Consider the following 19,780-nt stretch of genomic DNA (forward strand, 5'->3'; position numbering starts at 1 on the left):
GTTCCTCTATAAGATATTTGGCTAAAGAATGATTGTTTGATTGATTCCTTGGAATAAAATTGGAACTCCTCAAAACATTTGAAAAAAAAGAGGAAAGGAAAACATTGAAATTTTAAATAAAAAAAGGCATTTTATTTTGAAAATGGATTGTGAAAAAAAAAAAAGAATTGAAATTTGATCACGCACTTTTGAAAATAAATTGGGCCACATTTCGAGAAACAATAAATAATGGAAAGACAATTGTTTAGATTGATCATTTGGTAGGATTCCTTAAAATTGCCTTGGTTGGGAATGGGTGATGATGATGACTTCGAGATCCGATGGTAAGTGTTAAACAAAATTGACTGGGTCCATTCACCTATTTTCAAGTTTGTTGCATAATATCCCGGACATTATTCGTGGGTTATGTTATGTCAATAAGGCAAGCATCAAATTATGCTACTAGTACTGTTTGATCATTCCCTTGTGGAAGGAGAGGTATATTGATAGTATTAACTGATGTATCCTTTTGTGACCAAACTTACCTTTTGCGTATAGAGAGCATTAGCACCTTCCAGATTAGGGCAGGATATCCTCTTTTCCAGGATTGTATTATTGCCTCTTTGAATGATTTAGTGAATCCTAGATATCTTTTCTAAATTAAGACAGGGCTACCCTACCCCCCCAATAGGCATGAATGCAAATTATGTGCTTATGTGATATTTTGGAAATGATTTGATTTGATTCCAGGGATCAACAATGAGATAACCCATGAATAAAGAATTTGATATTGAATTTGGGTTCTTACCTTTGTGATAAAAAAAAGAAAGAAAAAAAAAAAGAAAGTATTATTGCCTTTTTAAAATTTAAATGTCCAAGAAACACATGTGATTAAAGAATAACTTCTAAAAAAAAGAAACTTTCCAACTTAAGTAGAGCCTCAGAGATTATGGAAGGTGTTTGATTGAATAAGAATCTTTAAGTCATTGACTGTAAGGGCAATTTCAACTTTTATGAAAAATGGTAGATAAGGAAGTGGTGACCAAATCTTCAATTTTGAATAAAATTCGAAATCCCCTAAAAGATACTTGACTAAGGAGACTATTGTTCGATTAGATACTTGGAATAAAATCCAAAACTTCTTGGGAGGTAAGAATTTTAAAAAAAAACCGGAGTAGAATTTTAGTAATTATGACAAGTTTTTGATCAGTTAGAAATCTTTAGGTTTTTGACTTTAGGGGGAATTTGATTTTATGGAAAAGTGTTGATAAGGATGTAATGACCAAGTCTTTCACTTTGAAATGAAATTTTGAATTTCCTTAGAAGAACTTTGACTATAAATAAGATCTAAAATTCCTTGAAAATTTTTTTAAAATAAAATTTGAATAGAGTTCGGAAATTATGGAAAGTTCTTTTCATCAAGTAAAAATCTTTGGGCCACTGACTTTGAGGGAACCTTAATTTTATGGAGAAATGCTTGACAAGGAAGTAATGACCAAGTCTCTCACTTTGAATGAAATTTTGGTTCCTCTATAAGATATTTGGCTAAAGAACGATTGTTTGATTGATTCCTTGGAATAAAATCTGAACTCCTCAAAACATTTGAAAAAAAAGAGGAAAGGAAAACGTTGAAATTTTAAATAAAAAAAGGTACTTTATTTTGAAGAAGAATTTTGAAAAAAAAAATAGAAGTTGAAATTTGTTCGCGCACTTTTGAAAATAAATTGGGGCACATTTCGGGAAATAATAAATAATGGAAAGACAATTGTTTAGATTGATCACTCTGGTAGGATTATTTAAAATTCCTCAAAAGTGCCGTGGTTGGGCAACTATCACCTAATGGGTGATGATGATGACTTCTAGATCTAATGGTAAGTGTTTAACAAAATTGACTGGGTCCATTCACCTATCCTCGGGTTTGTTGCATAATATCCCGGACACTATTCGTGGGTTATGTTATGTTAATAAGGCAAGAATCAGATTATGTTATTTGTACTGTTTGATCATTCCGTTGTGGAAGGAGTGGTATAATGATAGTCATAATTGATGTACCTTTTTGTGACCAAATTAACCTTTTGCATATAGGGAGCATTAGCACCTGCCAAACTAAGACAGGATACCCTCCTTTACAGGGTTGTATTATTGCTTCTTTAAATGATTTAGTAAATCCTAGATCTCATTTCTAAATTAGGACAGGGCAACCCTATCCCGCAATAGGCATGAATGCAACTTGTGTGCTTATGTGATATTTTGGAAATGATTTGATTTGATTCCAGGCATCAACAATAAGAAAGACAATGATTTCATTCCCAAAATCTAGGGAGTTTGATATGGCAGTGATTTAATTTTGTGATACTCCGAGTTATTTAGGTCAATGATCCAATTACAAAGATTTGATTGTTCAATTTAGGCAGTGATTCATATTTTGATAATAATTTGTGTAATCAATAGTAAATTAGGGTGGTGGTTTCCCAATTATTAAGAATTTGAGTTTGAATTTGGGTTCTTACCTTAGTGATAAAAAAAAACAAAACAAAGAAATGATTGGCTTTTTAAAATTTAGATCTCCTAGAACACATGTGATTAAAGAATAACTTTGAAAAAAAAGAAACTTTCCAATTTAAGTTGAGCTTTGGAGATTATGGAAGGTGTTTGATTGAGTAAGAATCTTTAAGCCATTGACTGTTCGGGGAATTTCAACTTTTATGAAAAATGGTAGATAAGGAAGTGGTGACCAAATCTTTAATTTTGGATAAAATTTGAAATCGCCTAAAAGATATTTGTCTAAGGAGACAATTGTTTGATTAGATAATTAGAATAAAATCGAAAGTTCCGTGGAAAGGTAGAATTTTTAAAGAAAATCCGAGTAGAATTTTAGAAATTGTGAAATGTTTTTGATTGGATATAAATCTTTAGGTTTTTGACTTTAGAGGGAATTTGATTTTATGGAAAAGTGTTGATAAGAAGGTAATGACTGAGTTTTTCACTTTGAAATGAAATTTTGAATTTCCTTAGAAGACGTTTGACTATTAGGTAACGGTTTGATTGATTTCTTGGAATAAGATCTAAAACTCCTTGGAAATTTTTTGAAAATAAAATTTGTATAGAGTTCGGAAATTATGGAAAGTTCTTTTGATCAAGTAAAAATCTTTGGGCAGCTTATTTTGGGGGAACCTTAATTTTGTGGAGAAATGTTAGACAAGGAAGTAATGACCAAGTCTCTCATTTTTAATAAAATTTGGTTCCTCTATAAGATATTTGGCTAAAGAATGATTGTTTGATTGATTCCTTGGAATAAAATCAGAACTCCTCAAAACATTTGAAAAAAAGGAGGGGAGGAAAACATTGAAATTTTAAATAAAAAAGCCACTTTATTTTGTAAAAAAAGAAGTTGAAATTTGATTGCATACTTTTGAAAATAAATTAGGGCATATTTCGGAAAACAATAAATAAGGGAAAGACAATTATTTAGATTGATCACTCTGGTAGGATTCCTTAAAATTCCTCAAAATTGCCTTGGTTAGGCAACTATCACCTAGTGGGTGATGATGATGACATCGAGATCCGATGGTAAGTGTTAAACAAATTTGACAGAGTCCATTAACATATCCTCAAGTTTGTTGCATAATATCCCGGACACTATTCGTGTGTTATGTTATGTCAATGAGGCAAGCATCAGATTATGTTACTAGTATTGTTTGATCATTCTGTTGTGGAATGAGTGGTATATTGATAGTAATAACCGATATACCTTTTTGTGACCAAACTTACCTTTTGCATATGGAGAGCATTCGCACCTTCCAAACTAAGGCCGGATACCCTTCTTTCTAGGATTGTATTTATGCCTCTTTGAATGATTTAGTGAATCCTAGATCTCATTTCTAAATTAGGAAGGGCCAACCTTATCCCCCAATAGGCATGAATGCAACTTATGTGCTTATGTGATATTTTTGGAAATGATTTGATTTGATTCCAGGGATCAACAATCAGAAAGACAATGATTTCATTCCCAAAATCTGGGGAGTCTGATATGGCAGCGATTTGATTTTGTGATAGTCCGAGTTATTTGGGGCAATGATCCAATTACAAAGATTTGGGTGTTGAATTTAAGTAGTGATTCATATTTTGATGATGATTTGAGTAATCAGTTGTAAATTAGGGGGGTGGTTTCCCAATTATAAATAATTTGACTTTGAATTTGGGTTCTTACCTTAGTGATGAAAAAAAAAAGAATGATTGCCTTTTTAAAATTTAAATCTCCAAGAAAACATGTGATTAAAGAATAACTTCTAAAACAAAGAAATTTTCCTATTTAAGTAGAGCCTCGGAGATTATGGAAGGTGTTTGATTGAATTAGAATCTTTAAGTCATTGACTGTGTGGGGAATTTCAACTTTTATGAAAAATGATAGACAAGGAAATGGTGACCAAATCTTCAATTTTGAATAAAATTTGAAATCTCCTAAAAGATAATTGACTAAGGAGACAATTGGTTGATTAGATACTTGGAATAAAATCCAAAGCTCCTTGGGAGGAAATAATTTTGAAAGAAAATCGGAGTGGAATTTTAGAAATTATGAAAAGTTTTTGATTAGACATAAATCTTTAGGTTCTTTACTTTAGAGGGAATTTGATTTTATGGAAAAGTGTTGATAAGGAGGTAATGACCGAGTCCTTCACTTTGAAATGAAAATTTGAATTTCCTTTGAAGACATTTGATTATATGGTAACTGTTTGATTGATTCTTCGAATAAGATTTAAAATTCCTTGGAAATTTTATGAAAACAAAACTTGAATAGAGTTCGGAAATTTTCGAAAGTTCTTTTCATCATGTAAAAATCCTTGGGCCATTGACTTTGTGGGAACCTTAATTTTGTGGAGAAATGTTAGATAAGGAAGTGATGACCATGTCTCTCATCTTGAATAAAATTTTGGTTCCTCTATAAGAAATTTGGCTAAAGGATGTTTGTTTGATTGATTCCTGGGAATAAATCCGAAATGCTCAATACTTTTGAAAAAAAAGAGAAATGGAAAACTTTGAAAATTTAAATAAAAAATATGACTTTATTTTGAAATAGGATTTTGAAAAAAAATTGAAGTTGAAATTTGATCTTGCACTTTTGAAAATAAATTGGGTCACATTTCAGGAAACATTAAATAATGAAAAGACAATTGTTTAGATTGATCACTCTGGTAAGATTCCTTAAAATTCCTGAAAATTCCCTTGGTTGGGTATCTATCACCTAATGGTTGATGATAATGACTTCAAGATCCAATGGTAAGTGTTAAACAAAATTGACTAGGTCCATTCACCTATCCTCAGGTTTGTTGCATAATATCCCGGACACTATTTGCGGGTTATGTTATGCCAATAATGCAGGCATCATGCTATTAGTAGTGTTTGATCATTCCCTTGTGCAATGAGAGGTATATTGATAGTAATAACTGATGTACCCTTTTGTGAGCAAACTTACCTTTTGCATGTATAGAGCATTAGCACCTTCCAAACTAGGGCAGGATACCCTCCTTTCTAGGATTGTAGTATTGCCTCTTTGAATAATTTAGTGAATCCTAGATCTCATTTCTAAATTAGGACCGGGCAACCCTACCTCCCAATAGGCATGAATGCAACTTATGTGCTTATGTGATATTTTGGAAATGATTTGATTTGATTCCAGGGATCAACAATGAGAAAGACAGTGACTTCATTCCCAAACTTTGGGGAGTTTGATATGGCAGTGATTTGATTCTACGGCATTCCAAGTTATTTGGGGCAATGATCCAATTACAAAGATTTGGGGGTTCAATTTCGGTAGTGATTCATATTTTGATAATGATTTGTGTAATCAGTAGTAAACATATTTTGATAATGATTTGTGTAATCAGTAGTAAATTAGGGCGGTGGTTTCCCGATTATAAAGAATTTGATATTGAATTTGGGTTCTTACCTTAGTGATCAAAAAAAAAAAGGGAAGTATTATTGCCTTTTTAAAATTTAAATGTCCAAGAAAACATGTGATTAAAGAATAATTTCTAAAAAAAAGAAACTTTCCAACTTAAGTAGAGCCTCGGAGATAATGGAAGTTGTTTGATTGAATAAGAATCTTTAAGTCATTGACTGTATGGGAATTTCAACTTTTATGAAAAATGGTAGATAAGGAAGTGGTGACCAAATCTTCAATTTTGAATAAATTCGAAATCCCCTAAAAGATACTTGACTGAGGAGACAATTGTTTGATTAGATACTTGGAATAAAATCCAAAGCTCCTTGGGAGGAAAGAAGTTTGAAAGAAAACCCGAGTAGAATTTTAGAAATTATGAAAACTTTTTGATCAGACAGAAATCTTTAGGTTTTTGACTTTAGAGGGAATTTGATTTTATGGAAAAGTATTGATAAGGATTTAATGATGGAGTCTTTCACTTTGAAATGAAATTTTGAATTTCCTTAGAAAAACTTTGACTATAAGGTAATTGTTTGATTGATTTTTTGGAATAATACCTAAAATTCCTTGGAATTTTTTTTAAAATAAAATTTGAATAGAATTCGGAAATTATGGAAAGTTCTTTTCATCTAGTAAAAATATTTGGACGACTGACTTTGAGGGAACCTTAATTTTGTGGAGAAATGTTAGACAAGGAAGTAATGACCAAGTCTCTCATTTTGAATAAAATTTTGGTCCCTCTATAAGATATTTGGCTAAAGAATGATTGTTTGATTGATTCCTTGGAATAAAATCTGAACTCCTCACAACATTTGAAAAAAAAAAAGAGGAAAGGAAAATGTTGAAATTTTAAATAAAAAAAGACACTTTATTTTGAAGAAGAATATTAAAAAAAAATAATGGAAGTTGAAATTTGTTCGCGCACTTTTGAAAATAAATTGGGTTACATTTCGAGAAACAATAAATAATGGAAAGACAATTGTTTAAATTGATCACTCTGGTTGGATTCCTTAAAATTCCCTTGGGCAACTATCACCTAATGGGTGATGATGATGATTTTGTGATCCGATGGTAAGTGTTAAACGAAATTGCCTCGGTCCATTCACCTATCCTCTGGTTTGTTGCATAATATTCTGAACACTATTCGTGGGTTATGTTATGTCAATAAGGCAAGCATCAGATTATGCTTCTAGTACTGTTTGATCGTTCCCTTCGGGAAGGAGTGGTATATTGATAGTAATAACTGATGTATCTTTTTGTGACAACTTATCTTTTGCATGTAGAGAGCATTAGCACCTTCCAAACTAAGACAGGATACCCTCCTTTCTAGGATTGTATTATTGCCTCTTTGAATGATTTAGTGAATCCTAGATCTCATTTCTCTAAATTAGGACAGGGCAACCTTATCCCGCAATAGGCATGAATGCAACTTATGTGCTTATGTGATATTTTGGAAATGATTTGATTTGATTCCAGGGATCAACAATAAGAAAAACAATTATTTCATTCACAAAATCTGGGGAGTCTGATATGGCTGTGATTTGATTTTGTGATAGTCCGAGTTATTTAGGGCAATGATTCAATTACAAAGGTTTGGGGGTTCAATTTAGGCAGTGATTCATATTTTGATCATGATTTGAGTAATCAGTACTAAATTAGGGGGGTTGTTTCTCAATTTTAAATAATTTGAGTTTGAATTTGGGTTCTTACCTTAGTGACCAAGTCTCTCATTTTGAATAAAATTTTGGTTCCTCTATAAGATATTTGGCTAAACGATGATTGTTTGATTGATTCTTTGGAATAAATTCTGAAGTCCTCAAATTTTGGAAAAAAAGAGGAAAGGAAAATTTTGAAAATTTAAATAAAGAAAGATTTTATTTTGAAAAAGGATTTTGAAAAAAAATTGAAATTGAAATTTGATCATGCACTTTTGAAAATAAAGTGGGGCACATTTTGGGAAACAATAAATAATGAAAAGACAATTGTTTAGATTGATCACGTTGGTAGGATTCCTTAAAATTCCTTAAAATTCCCTTGGTTGGGAAACTATGACCTAATGGGTGATGATAATGACTTCAAGATCAATTGGTATGTGTTAAACAAAATTGATTAGGTCCATTCAACTATCCTTAGGTTTGTTGCATAATATCCTGGACACTATTTGCAGGCTATGTTATGCCAATAAGGCAAGCATCAAATTATGCTATTAGTAGTGTTTGATCTTTCCCTTGCGGAATAAGAGGTATATTGATAGTAATAACTGATGTACCCTTTTGTGAGCGAACTTAATTTTTTCATATAGAGAGCATTAGTACCTTCCAAACTAGGGCAGGATATCCTCATATCTTGGATTGTATTATTGCCTCTTTGAATGATTTAGTGAATCCTAGATCTCATTTCTAACTTAGGACAGGGAAACCTTACCCGCCAATAGGCATGAATGCAAATTATGTGCTTTTGTGATATTTAGATAATGATTTGATATGATTCTAGAGATCAACAATCAGAAAGACAGTGATTTCATTCCAAAATCTGGGGAGTTTGATATGGCAGTGATTTGATTCTGTGGCAATCCGAGTTATTTGGGACAATGATCCAATTACAAAGATTTGCTGGTTCAATTTAGGTCGTGATTCATATTTTGATCATGATTTGAGTAATCAGTAGTAATTAGGGGGGTCGTTTCCCAATTTTAAAGAATTTGAGTTTGAATTTGGGTTATTACCTTAGTGATTAGAAAAAAAGAAGAAAAAAAATGAATTATTGCCTTTTTAAAATTTAAATCTCCTATAAAACATGTGATTAAAGAATAACTTCTAAAAAAAAAGAAACTTTGCAACTTAAGTAGAGCCTTGGAGGTTAAGGAAGTTGTTTGATTGAATAAGAATCATTAAGTCATTGACTTTAGGGGGAATTTCAACTTTTATGAAAAATGGTAGATTAGGAAGTGGCGACTAAAACTTCAATTTTGAATAAAATTTCAAATCCCCCAAAAGATAATGGACTATGGAGACAATTGTTTTATTAGATATTTGGAATAAAATCCAAAGCTCCTTAGGAGGGAAGAATTTTGAAAAAAAAACCAAGTAGAATTTTAGAAATTATGAAAAGTTTTTGATTAGACAGAAATTTTTAGGTTTTCGACTTGAGAGGGAATTTGATTTTATGGAAAAGTGTTAGATAAGGAGGTAATGTCTGTGTCTCTCACTTTGAAATAAAATTTTGAATTTCCTTAGAAGACTGTTTGATTGATTTCTTCGAGTAAGATTTGAAATTCCTTTGAAATATTTTTAAAATAAAATTTGAGTTGAGTTTGGAAATTATGAAAAGTTCTTTTCATCAAGTAAAAGTCCTTGGCCTATTGACTTTGAGGTAACCTTAATTTTATGGAGAAATGTTAGACAAGGAAGTGATGACCAAGTCTCTCATTTTGAATAAAATTTTGGTTCCTCTATAAGATATTTGGCTAAAGGATGATTGTTTGATTGATTCCTTGGTATAAAATCCGAACTCAAAACTTTTGAAAAAAAAGATGAATGGAAAACTATGAAAATTTAAATAAAAAATGGTGCTTTATTTTGAAAAAAAATATAAGTTGAAATTTGATCATGCACTTTTGAAAATAAATTGGGGTACATTTCGGGAAACAATAAATAATGGAAAAACAATTGTTTAGATTCATCACTCTGGTGGGAATCCTTAAAATTCCTCAAAATTAGCTTTGTTTGGCAACTATGACCACCTTGTTTATGATGACGACTTCGAGATCCAATGGTTATTGTTAAGCAAAATTGACTGGGTCTATTCACCTATCCTTAGGTTTGTTACATAATACCCGTACACTATTCACGGACTATGTTATGTCAATAAGGCAAGCATCGGATTATGCTATTAGTACTATTTGATCATTCCCTTGTGGAATGAGAGGTATATTGATAGTAATAACTGATGCTCTTTTGTGACCAAACTTACCTATTGCATATAGAGAGCATTAGAACTTTCTAAACTAGGGTAGTAGACCCTCCTTTCTAGGATTGTATTATTGCTCTCCTTTCTCGGATTCTAGTATTGCCTCTTTGAATGATTTAGTGAATCCTAGATCTCATTTCTAAATTAGGACAGGGCAACCCTACCCTTCAATAGGCATGAATGTAAATTATGTGCTTATGTGATATTTTGAAAATGATTTGATTTGATTCTAGGGATCAACAATCAAACATGCAGTGATTTCATTCCAAAATATGGGTAGTTTGATATTTCTGTGATTTGATTATGTGGCTATTTGAGTTATTTGGAGCAATGATCCAATTACAAAGATTTGGGCGTTCAATTTAGGCATTGATTCATATTTTGATCATGATATGAGTAATCAGTAGTAGTTAGGGGGGTGGTTTCCCAATTTTAAAGAATTTGAGTTTGAATTTGGGTTCTTACCTTAGTGATCAGAAAAAAAAAAAAAAAAGAAGAGATTTATTGCCTTTTTAAATTTAAATCCCCAACAAAACATATGATTAAAGATTAACTTCTAAAAAAAAGAAACTTTGCAACTTAAGTAGAGCCTTGGAGGTTATGGAAGGTGTTTAATCGAATAAGAATCTTTTAACTAATTGACTTTAGGGGTAATTTCAACTTTTATGAAAAATGGTAGATAAGGATGTGGCGACCAAATCTTCAATTTTGAATAAAATTCCAAATCTCCCAAAAGATAATTGACTAAGGAGACAATTATTTGATTAGATACTTGGAATAAAATCCACAGCTCCTTGGGAGGAAGGAATTTTGAGAGAAAACCCAAGTAGAATTTTTTAGATTAAGAAATGTTTTTGATTAGACCAAAATCTTTTGTTTTTTGACTTTTGAGGGAATTTGATTTTATGAAAAAGTGTTAGATAAAGGCTAATGAGGCTAATGACAGAGTCTTACACTTTGAAATTAAATTTTGAATTTCCTTTGAAGACATTTGACTATAAGGTAACTGTTTGATTGATTTCTTCGAATAAGATCTAAAATTCCTTGGAAATTTGTTGAAAATAAAATTTTAGTGGAGTTTGGAAATTATGGAAAGTTCTTTTCATCAAGTAAAAATCATTGGGCCACTGACTTTGGGGGAACCTTAATTTTGTGAAGAAATGTTAGACATGGAAGTGAAGACCAAGTCTCTAACCTGTGTAGTAGCTAAACAAGAAATCGGACTTTCTACGACTGAGTATTTGGTAGATAAAACAACACTATTGTCGACTAAAAATTTGGTCGCTGTAGTTATTTGAAGTTTTGGCGACTAAAAATTTAGTAGCTGAAGATGTGATTTAAATTAAATTAGTATGTTTTGAGTGACTAATAGATTAGTTGCCATTTTGCCTCATCAGTGACTAAATCTATTTTTGTCGCGAATACCTTTCACTTTTCCCTACTAAAGTCGCCATTTTTTTATGCCTTTTGGTGACTAAATGTTTTTTTAGTCGCCAATACCTTCCCTGACAATCTTCCCCCGACAAATCCCGCGACCAAAATATTTAGTAGGGAAAATATTTTGGCGACTAAAAACCTTACTTTTGGTGACTAAAAATTTAGTTTCCAAAGTGCAATTTCTTCTTGTGCATTTTGGCTATGTGATGGCAGTCATCGTGTGGTGTTGGGGTATTGATAGTGGCGATAACGATGATAGTGATAGTTGGAACAATAATGATGGTAATAGTAATAGTAATGATGGCAATAACAGGGGAGATGGAGGTGAACTGCATGAAATTGCTCAAGTCTACATTGTGCTCTTGGAGGAAACTAATGAACTCCATGAAATTCTCTTCTGTTGGGCAATAGTGACCACTGCATGGCCATATAGCCTGAAAAATATAGAGAGAAAAAAAAATCAGCAAATGAAGCATTGGTTGTGATTAGGGCTTTGTTTGAAAAGTTGGGTTGATTTTTTAACTTTTAAATTTTTTGGTTATTCTAAAATTTTGGTTAAAAAATTCGCTTGGGTTGATTTTTTAAATTTTTTTTGACTTTTGTAAAAAAAATGGTAAAATGATTATGGTTTAAATGTGATATTTTTTCTTATTAACTTTTTAACTTATTTTATTTTATTTTTTTGACTAATTTAGTCAAAAAAAAAAAAAAAAAACCAACTTAACCCACATCCCAATCCACACACCTAAAGGTCTCTTTAACTTTTGGATGTCCAATGCCCCAAATGGAAGGGTTAACTTGTCAACAAGTTAATGGCCTTGGTCAAATCAACCTGGAAACATTTAGGGTGTGTTTGGTTTGTGTTTTGAGATAAATTTGAGTTTAGAAATTTTTTTAATTTGTTTGGTTGTATATTTTGAAAATAGTTTTGGAGTTTGGAAATTTGAGATAATTTGATATTTTTTTGTAGTTGAGTAGATATGTGTGAGAGAAAAAGTGATTGAGGAGTGAGGAGAGAAGAGAGAGAAAAAGTGATTGATTGATGTGTAATAGAGGAAGTAATTTTAAATTTTTTTTGAAAAAATTTGTACGCAAACATGTTTTTAGAAATTTTCTTCCAAAAACATGTTTTAAAACACAAACCACACACCCTTATTAATCACAATTATGGATTTGAACTGGTTTAAACATGTTTTAATTGAGTAAAATTGAACAAGCTTACACTTTCGCATTCTTGTCACATCCAATACAAATGAATGGTATTTACGTCATTGCTTGGTTGCACATTCGTGTGACTTAGGAGTAATTATTTAATGTCGTTGACATAGCAATGTCACAAGCACATCTTCACTTTTAATTTCTATGACTCACATAGGACTTACTTGAAATCAAAGGGTTGAGATAAGTTCATGGCGTGACACTCAATAATTTTTTTTTGACATATATGCCCCTCACATCCAAATACCTGAAGAAGGCCATTATGGGCAACCAATCTCCCAGATTGCAGTTGTGGCACCTCCTGCTAGAATTTGATTAAATTTGATTTCATTCATCAGCAATTGAAAACTCAATCCCAAACAAACCCATCAAATTCATATAGCTAAGACATGTATAGTTATGAAAAAAATTGAGTAAACAGAGTGATAAAGAGAATTTTTTTTTTTAGAAAAAAAATGAAGTTGCTAGAAAAGCCCAAAAAATGGTCTAGATTTTGATCGCAGCCATTCTTCTCCTGCTACTACTTCATTAAAGGCAAGAACCACTCTTGCCTGACCACCATGAACTCTTTGGTCGTAGCTCTAACCACAGTTGGCACAGTAGCACTGAACAGGTCATCAACCCCAAAAGACGAATCAGATGCAACCACGTGGCCTGCTTTGTCGCTCCTCCATAGCCTCCACTTTCGACCCTTACCACTATTGCCCACATTTCCCTACAAAAAATAAAATAAAATAAAATAAAGTTGAAAACACTTTCTACAAACAAAGAAAACAAGAAAATCAAGCTAATGGGTGAGTGATGGTTGAGAGTATGGGATTACTTGGTGGCTTGATTGGGTCTTCTTGAGACCAATCAGTGATTTCAGCCATTTCCCTAATGCACCCATTGTAGGTAGGTTTTTGTTTGAGGGGAAAACGTTTTCGCTGAGTGATTTTAGAAGGTTTTTGTCAGAGGGGAAAATTATTTTTGCTGAGTGATTTCGAAAGTGTTTTATAGTGAAAACTACGATGGATGAGAGAGAGAGAGAGAGAGAGAGAGAGAGAGAGAGGACCTTCGGTGGATTATATGTTAAAGTTCCTAATAGGGGAAGGCTTGAATTTTTTAATTCGAATTAAGAAAAGGAAAAACAGGATTAAAAAAAGTGAAAGTGCACCGGTCATAATTTAATTTTTTTAAAGGTAAATTATAAACACACTCTTGAGGTTTATTCAAATTATAAATTACTTTATCTAATTTTAGAAATTATATTATACCTTTAAGGTTTTTAATTTCATAACAAATATGTCTTTTTATTAGCAAATTATCAAGTTAATTAACAATTTTTAATAATGTGAAAATTTTATTTCATTTAATAATTCAGATAATTTTATTATTGTATAGGTGAATAGTTATAAATTTTACTTTTTCTATTAATTTTGTTAAATAAAAAATTCTAATAGGGAAGTATTTGTAATTTTTCAAATTACAGAGGATAATTTGTATTTTAAGCAAAATTTAGAGATTGTATTTGTAATTTATCTTTTTTTTTAAATATTAAAGTACTATTTCTATTTAAATTTTTATTTTATTATGATCTTAAGCTTTTTAAATTTGTGCCCTTATAAATTATTATTTAATAATCAATTGTAAAGTTATACGGTTCGTGTATTTTCAGAAAGAATGAAAGAAATTGATAGTAAGGAGGTTACGTAAAATTATATTTGTTTTGATAATAGTTGTTAGTGTGGAGATTATTAAATTAGTTTTAAATAAAATAATAAAATAAATAAAAATCATGGTTTTTACTTAAGAAAAAATTAAATATTAAGGTTCAAAATGTACTGTCCAAAATGTAGTAAAAAAATAAAAAATTGCACTTGGCCAAACGATTAGGCGGTCGTCCCATAACACCCTAAGCCGAATGGATTATTTTCTAATATCATCTCATCGCCTAAACTATCAATCCGCTCATGTGAAGCCTTCTATAATTTGAATGGATTACAAATTTGGACCGCAAACAAAACAAATTTGATACAAATTTACAGGTATTGGGTTGCTAATGTGCCTCAATTTGAGGCTTATTATGTGTTTATTTTTATAATCTGAATTGCTTATTTTGTAGGGTTCATTGAGTACTTCATGCATATCAAAAATTATATTGATCGGATATTGATAGCTACGTGATCGGATTGCATATTTTTTTAAAAAATATTTCTCGAAAGAAAAACTTTGTTTATTTTTTTTTATGGTAAATATAATTTGATCGTATGGTTATCGATATTCGATTAAGATAATTTTTGACATGCTTAAAGTACTCGACGAACCCTACAAAATGACTGTTTGAATCATAAAAATAAATGGGTTTGTTTGGAAAGTGTGTTGGCTTTTTGGCTTTTTGAATTTTTTAGTCTGGGGCTAAAGGGCTTTTTGATTTTTGATTTTTATTTTTTTTTTTGTTTTTTTGTGAGGAAAAAATGTAATGATTATGGGTTGGATGTGATATTTTATCTTATTGGGTTATATTTCGTCTTTTTTTTTGGCTAAAATAGTCCAAACCTAACCCTACCCAACCTAACCCTTCTTCCCAAATGAAGCCAATAAACCTTAAATTAAGATACAACAATTATTGTTATGTCATTGACACAACAGCAACCTCTCATCCAAATTTACTATTCACCACTTGCAATCTGCCCTGGAGAGAGCAAAACAAACGGGCCGTGAAATTAAACCGTCGCCAATATTGATATGTTCCTACTCACTTGCCATGTTGTCATCCACAAACTGCTAGTTGAGGTTTTAAAAATTAAAAATTAATTTGATAAAAATTTTCATGTATTTCTTGTCTTTTCAAGTTTATTTTAAATAAATTAATTTTAATTTTTTTAAAAAGTTAAAAATAAAATTTAAGGCCAATTACATATACCCCCTCGAGTTTTGGCTAAATTACAGATACCTCTCTGAGATTTTGGAAATTACATCCCGCCTCCTGAGGTTTGTTTTTTCATAACAATTTCATAACAAATTATCCCCTAATTTCTTATGCAAATATAGCATTCAGGGGGGAATTCGTAATTTCTCAAACCTCAGGGGGTATCTGTAATTTAGCCAAACCTCGAGGGGGTATATGTAATTTGCCCTAAAATTTAAACATTCAATCAATAGGTTTATTGTTTTTCCATCAATAAGGAATAATCCAACAAAAATATTAGACGCCAAATATTTATGTAAAATTCTACCCGAGGTGGATTCCACTGTGATGGAAAGAATATTTGAAACGTAATCAATCAATAGTTTGGTTCCGTATGGGAAGAATATTAATCAATCAATAGTTTGGTTTTGTGAAAACCCAAACAAACCAATCGGCTGATTGTCCTTCCATCAATAGTTTTAAAAAAAATCCCATATGAAACCAAACAAGCCATTTTAATCTTTCCATCATTGATTATGTTTCAAATATATTTAAAAAGTTTTATATAATTTAATAGTTAAGTGTGCATTGAGATATTAAATAGAAAATTCAAGTACAAAGAATCATTAATCGAGGAAGCCAATTACTAAAGTAATTTTACCTTGGATAACTTGAAGTTGGTGTAGATTTTAATAGGATGAAGTATCAATAAATCTTGAAATGTAATCTTGTAAATTGTTTAATCTTTCATTTTTTTTTATAAACCCAAATATCTCATTAAAGTGAAAATTACATAAAAGAGTAGTCACTTACATATTAGAGTTTAATTTTTTAGAGATAAAAGTGGGTTTCTCTCAATGTAAAATTACATATTTAGGCAATCCGTACTATAGAGATTTTGAATTTTTCCTAAATTTGGAACAAATCTTACATTACGCACAATAATGTAACACTCTAATATAACACTTCAATAATGTAATAATTCAATGTAACACTAAAAAATTTCGCTGTGTACTTTTCTCAAACATAATAATGTAACACTCCAAAAAAATTTCTTAGTGTATTTTTCTCAAGCGTAGTACTCCATTATAACACCCCCCCCCCAAAAAAAAACACTAAAAAACTCTTAATGTACTTTAAATAATTGTAATACTCACAGTTTGAAATTATACATTTGCCTAAAGGTTACTACGGGATTTTTGTACTCTTTTTGAAATGGTTTAAAGAATCCTACATTATTTTTTTAGAATGTTATATTTGAGAAAAGTACACTAAGAAATTTATTTATGTACATTAGAGTGTTACACTAACGTTGTGTTTGGTTGAGGGATTTAGGAAGGGAAATGGAAAAGGTGTGTGAAACTAAAATGAAGGTATATTTTATTCATATTTCACTTAACTTTCCTACTTTGTCTGTAAACAAGCTTCCCACTTGCTACCATGCAACACCAATTAATTAAATACATACCACAATGCTTGACTTATTAGGACTGCGTTTGGTTACTGTTTAAATATTTATCAAATTGTTTGTTTTTTTACTTATTTAGCTAACAATTGAGAAGAAAAAAAATTAACAAGATTAATTTATATTTGACAGTTGTTAAAAAAAGTCATTTTTTGAATTTTTGTTTGTATTTAATGCAATTTTTTAGAATTTGTACTAAAGTTTTTATTTTTCACATTCTTCTATCTGAGAGGGATATTAAAAGTTTTTTTAAAAAAATCAAATTAGCCAAGACACATTAACTCTTTTTAGCAAAAATTTTATTGTAAAAAAATTTAAAAGTTAAAAAAAAAAAAATACTGTACCAAAAAATAATTGCCAATCCCATAAAAGTATCTTTTAAACTCATTTATAAATTTTTGAAGATATAATTTGTTGTCTCTAGTGACAACCCCTATGATTCTTTACGATAGATTTTTATGCAATAATCTTTTAATAGTGGTTTAAGAGTGGTTTAAATCCTTAAATCACTCGATTAATTATGTTTTGGAATTTAACCATCCTTAAACTACCATTGCACTAAACATTTTTGCAAAGAATCCTACTCTGTAAATAGTAATGCTATAGACCCCTAAAACATTACTTCTAAATTGATTCACACTAGCATTTGGGTTTTAATTAATTGATTCTTAAGGAAATCAACAATTGACATATAACTATCAGTATCATTAAGAATGAAATTAATGGTGATATTTTTAAGGTCTTAAGCATTTTTCAATAACGATAAGATTACATATCTCAAACACTTACAGGTCGAAGATATTTGATGCATTGATAATGCAAGACAATTCTCTAATACTTTTCAAGATTTATTTCTTTGCCATCTCCAACATCCAACCTTAATTTTCACAAATGAGAATTTCAGTGGGTAAGAAAAGTGAAAGTAGAGCTTACTTAAAAGGAAATATAGAACATTTATATAAGAATATTTTGATTTACCAGTAAAAAGAAAGGTTGTGAGCTCTGAGTATTAAACCAGACATTATAATATAAGTGTAGGTTGTGCCCATAACGATGGTGTGGATCAATCTATCAAACATGAGAAGCAAAAACGTCAAGTACTCCCTAATGAACTTTACTCATAAATTAGTCGAGTTAAATAAGGCTAAACATGTCTAAACATTGAGTTTGATCTCAAGCAACAATTATTCTGTGCCAGTTTGTAACAATACTACAAATATATTCTTATTCTTAATTTTTGCGGGAACATTTGGATCAATGTGGTTCTCACAAAAATTAAGAATCCAAATATATATGTGTCATTACCACATCAATACCATTAGTGATACTGAATAATTGCTCAATCTCAAGTGACTAAAGAAGGGAAAATAACCCAACGGTGGTGTTCAGGAAAAAAAATTTCAAAAAAGTGGTTAACATTATAAATATTTAATAATTAAAATGATAAATTTTTTATTAATTTGTAATAATTTTTGAAAATTAGCACTAAATGGGACTCACCCCTTGTGAGAGGGTTGTATCCCATTCTGTGTTAGTTTCTATATTTCTAACATTACTGAAATTTCGTGCTCTAGCCAAATGTTTAATAAAAAAAATGTAAATTTTTTTAATTAAATGTTAATTTTAAAATAATGAAATTAAAATATATGATTCTATAAAATGGGAGAAGTGACCTATACCGACCATATTAGGTCCCAAGCGGTGGGTATACAAAATGCGACTTAGGTTTTGTTTGCCAATTTCTAAATAAATTGTTTTTATTTGGTTTAGGTAAATAAGTTTTTTTTTTTTTTTTTCATATTTGCTTAGTTTTGTTTTTTCAAAAATATTTTTTGAATTTTTTAGTTTGTTTTTGTACTTTTTTAATATTTTAACTAAATTTTTACATGCATCTAACCTAGATACACTTAAAAAATAAATATTTTGTGAAAAATATAAAAAATATATATACAAAAATATATTGAATTTTTATTTTTTTTATTTAGTCATTTTTGAAAAGATTTTTGGACTAATAGTTTACTTTTTAAGTATAGGTACATTAAGTAAATTTTTTTAAAAAAATAATTACTTAAAATATTAAAAAAGTCTACTAAAATTAAAAATAAAAAAATAAAAAATCTCACTTAAAATAAAATCTCAAAACCAAACAGATTTGAGAATCTTGGTTGATTTGTACACTCTCGTGGTTAGCCTTGCAAGTGATGTGTGGATTGAGAGGGCAAGTTTCTGAAATTTTTTAAGGTAGGCCATGTTAGGTCGAGACCTAAATCCACTAACCTAGATGAAACAATGTGAACCAACTCAAAGCTAATTTCGACTTATGATTTAGGCTAGTTTGTTTCGAGAAATTTATGAAAAGAATAAATAAATAAAAAAATGTGATTGTAGTAGTGATGGTGGCTACAGTGGTAGAAGTGGTCGTAGTGGTAGCGTCTATAGTGTTAGACACGGGTGATTATTCAATACTCCCAGAGTATGGATACGTGGTGCTCCATAAGATTTTGATTGGTGGAGAGACACAAGGGCCCACGATTTATGATAGAGATGGGGGGACAACATGGGGCTAACTAATTGGTAATTAGTTTAGAGTATGGACACGTGGTACTCCGGAAGTATTGAATAATTTCCCGTTAGACACAGTGATGGTAGTGATAGATTTAGTTGAAAAAAATTTAAAAACAAAAAAATTTTCCTTGCAAATAAATTCATTTTTTTGTTCGCCGTTTGTTTCCCTACTCAATCTTTCCACAGTTGTCTCATCTTTCTCAGTGACCATTGCAGCTGCTTAGGCTTTGTTTGGCGATGCATTTTTTTAACTAAATAGCCACAAAAAGATAAAGTAGATTAAAAATCTAATAAAATAAAATGTTATATCTAAATC

Source organism: Camellia sinensis, chromosome 6 (assembly GCF_055761805.1).
Source record: "Camellia sinensis isolate YWXY chromosome 6, ASM5576180v1, whole genome shotgun sequence".
NCBI lineage: Eukaryota > Viridiplantae > Streptophyta > Magnoliopsida > Ericales > Theaceae > Camellia > Camellia sinensis.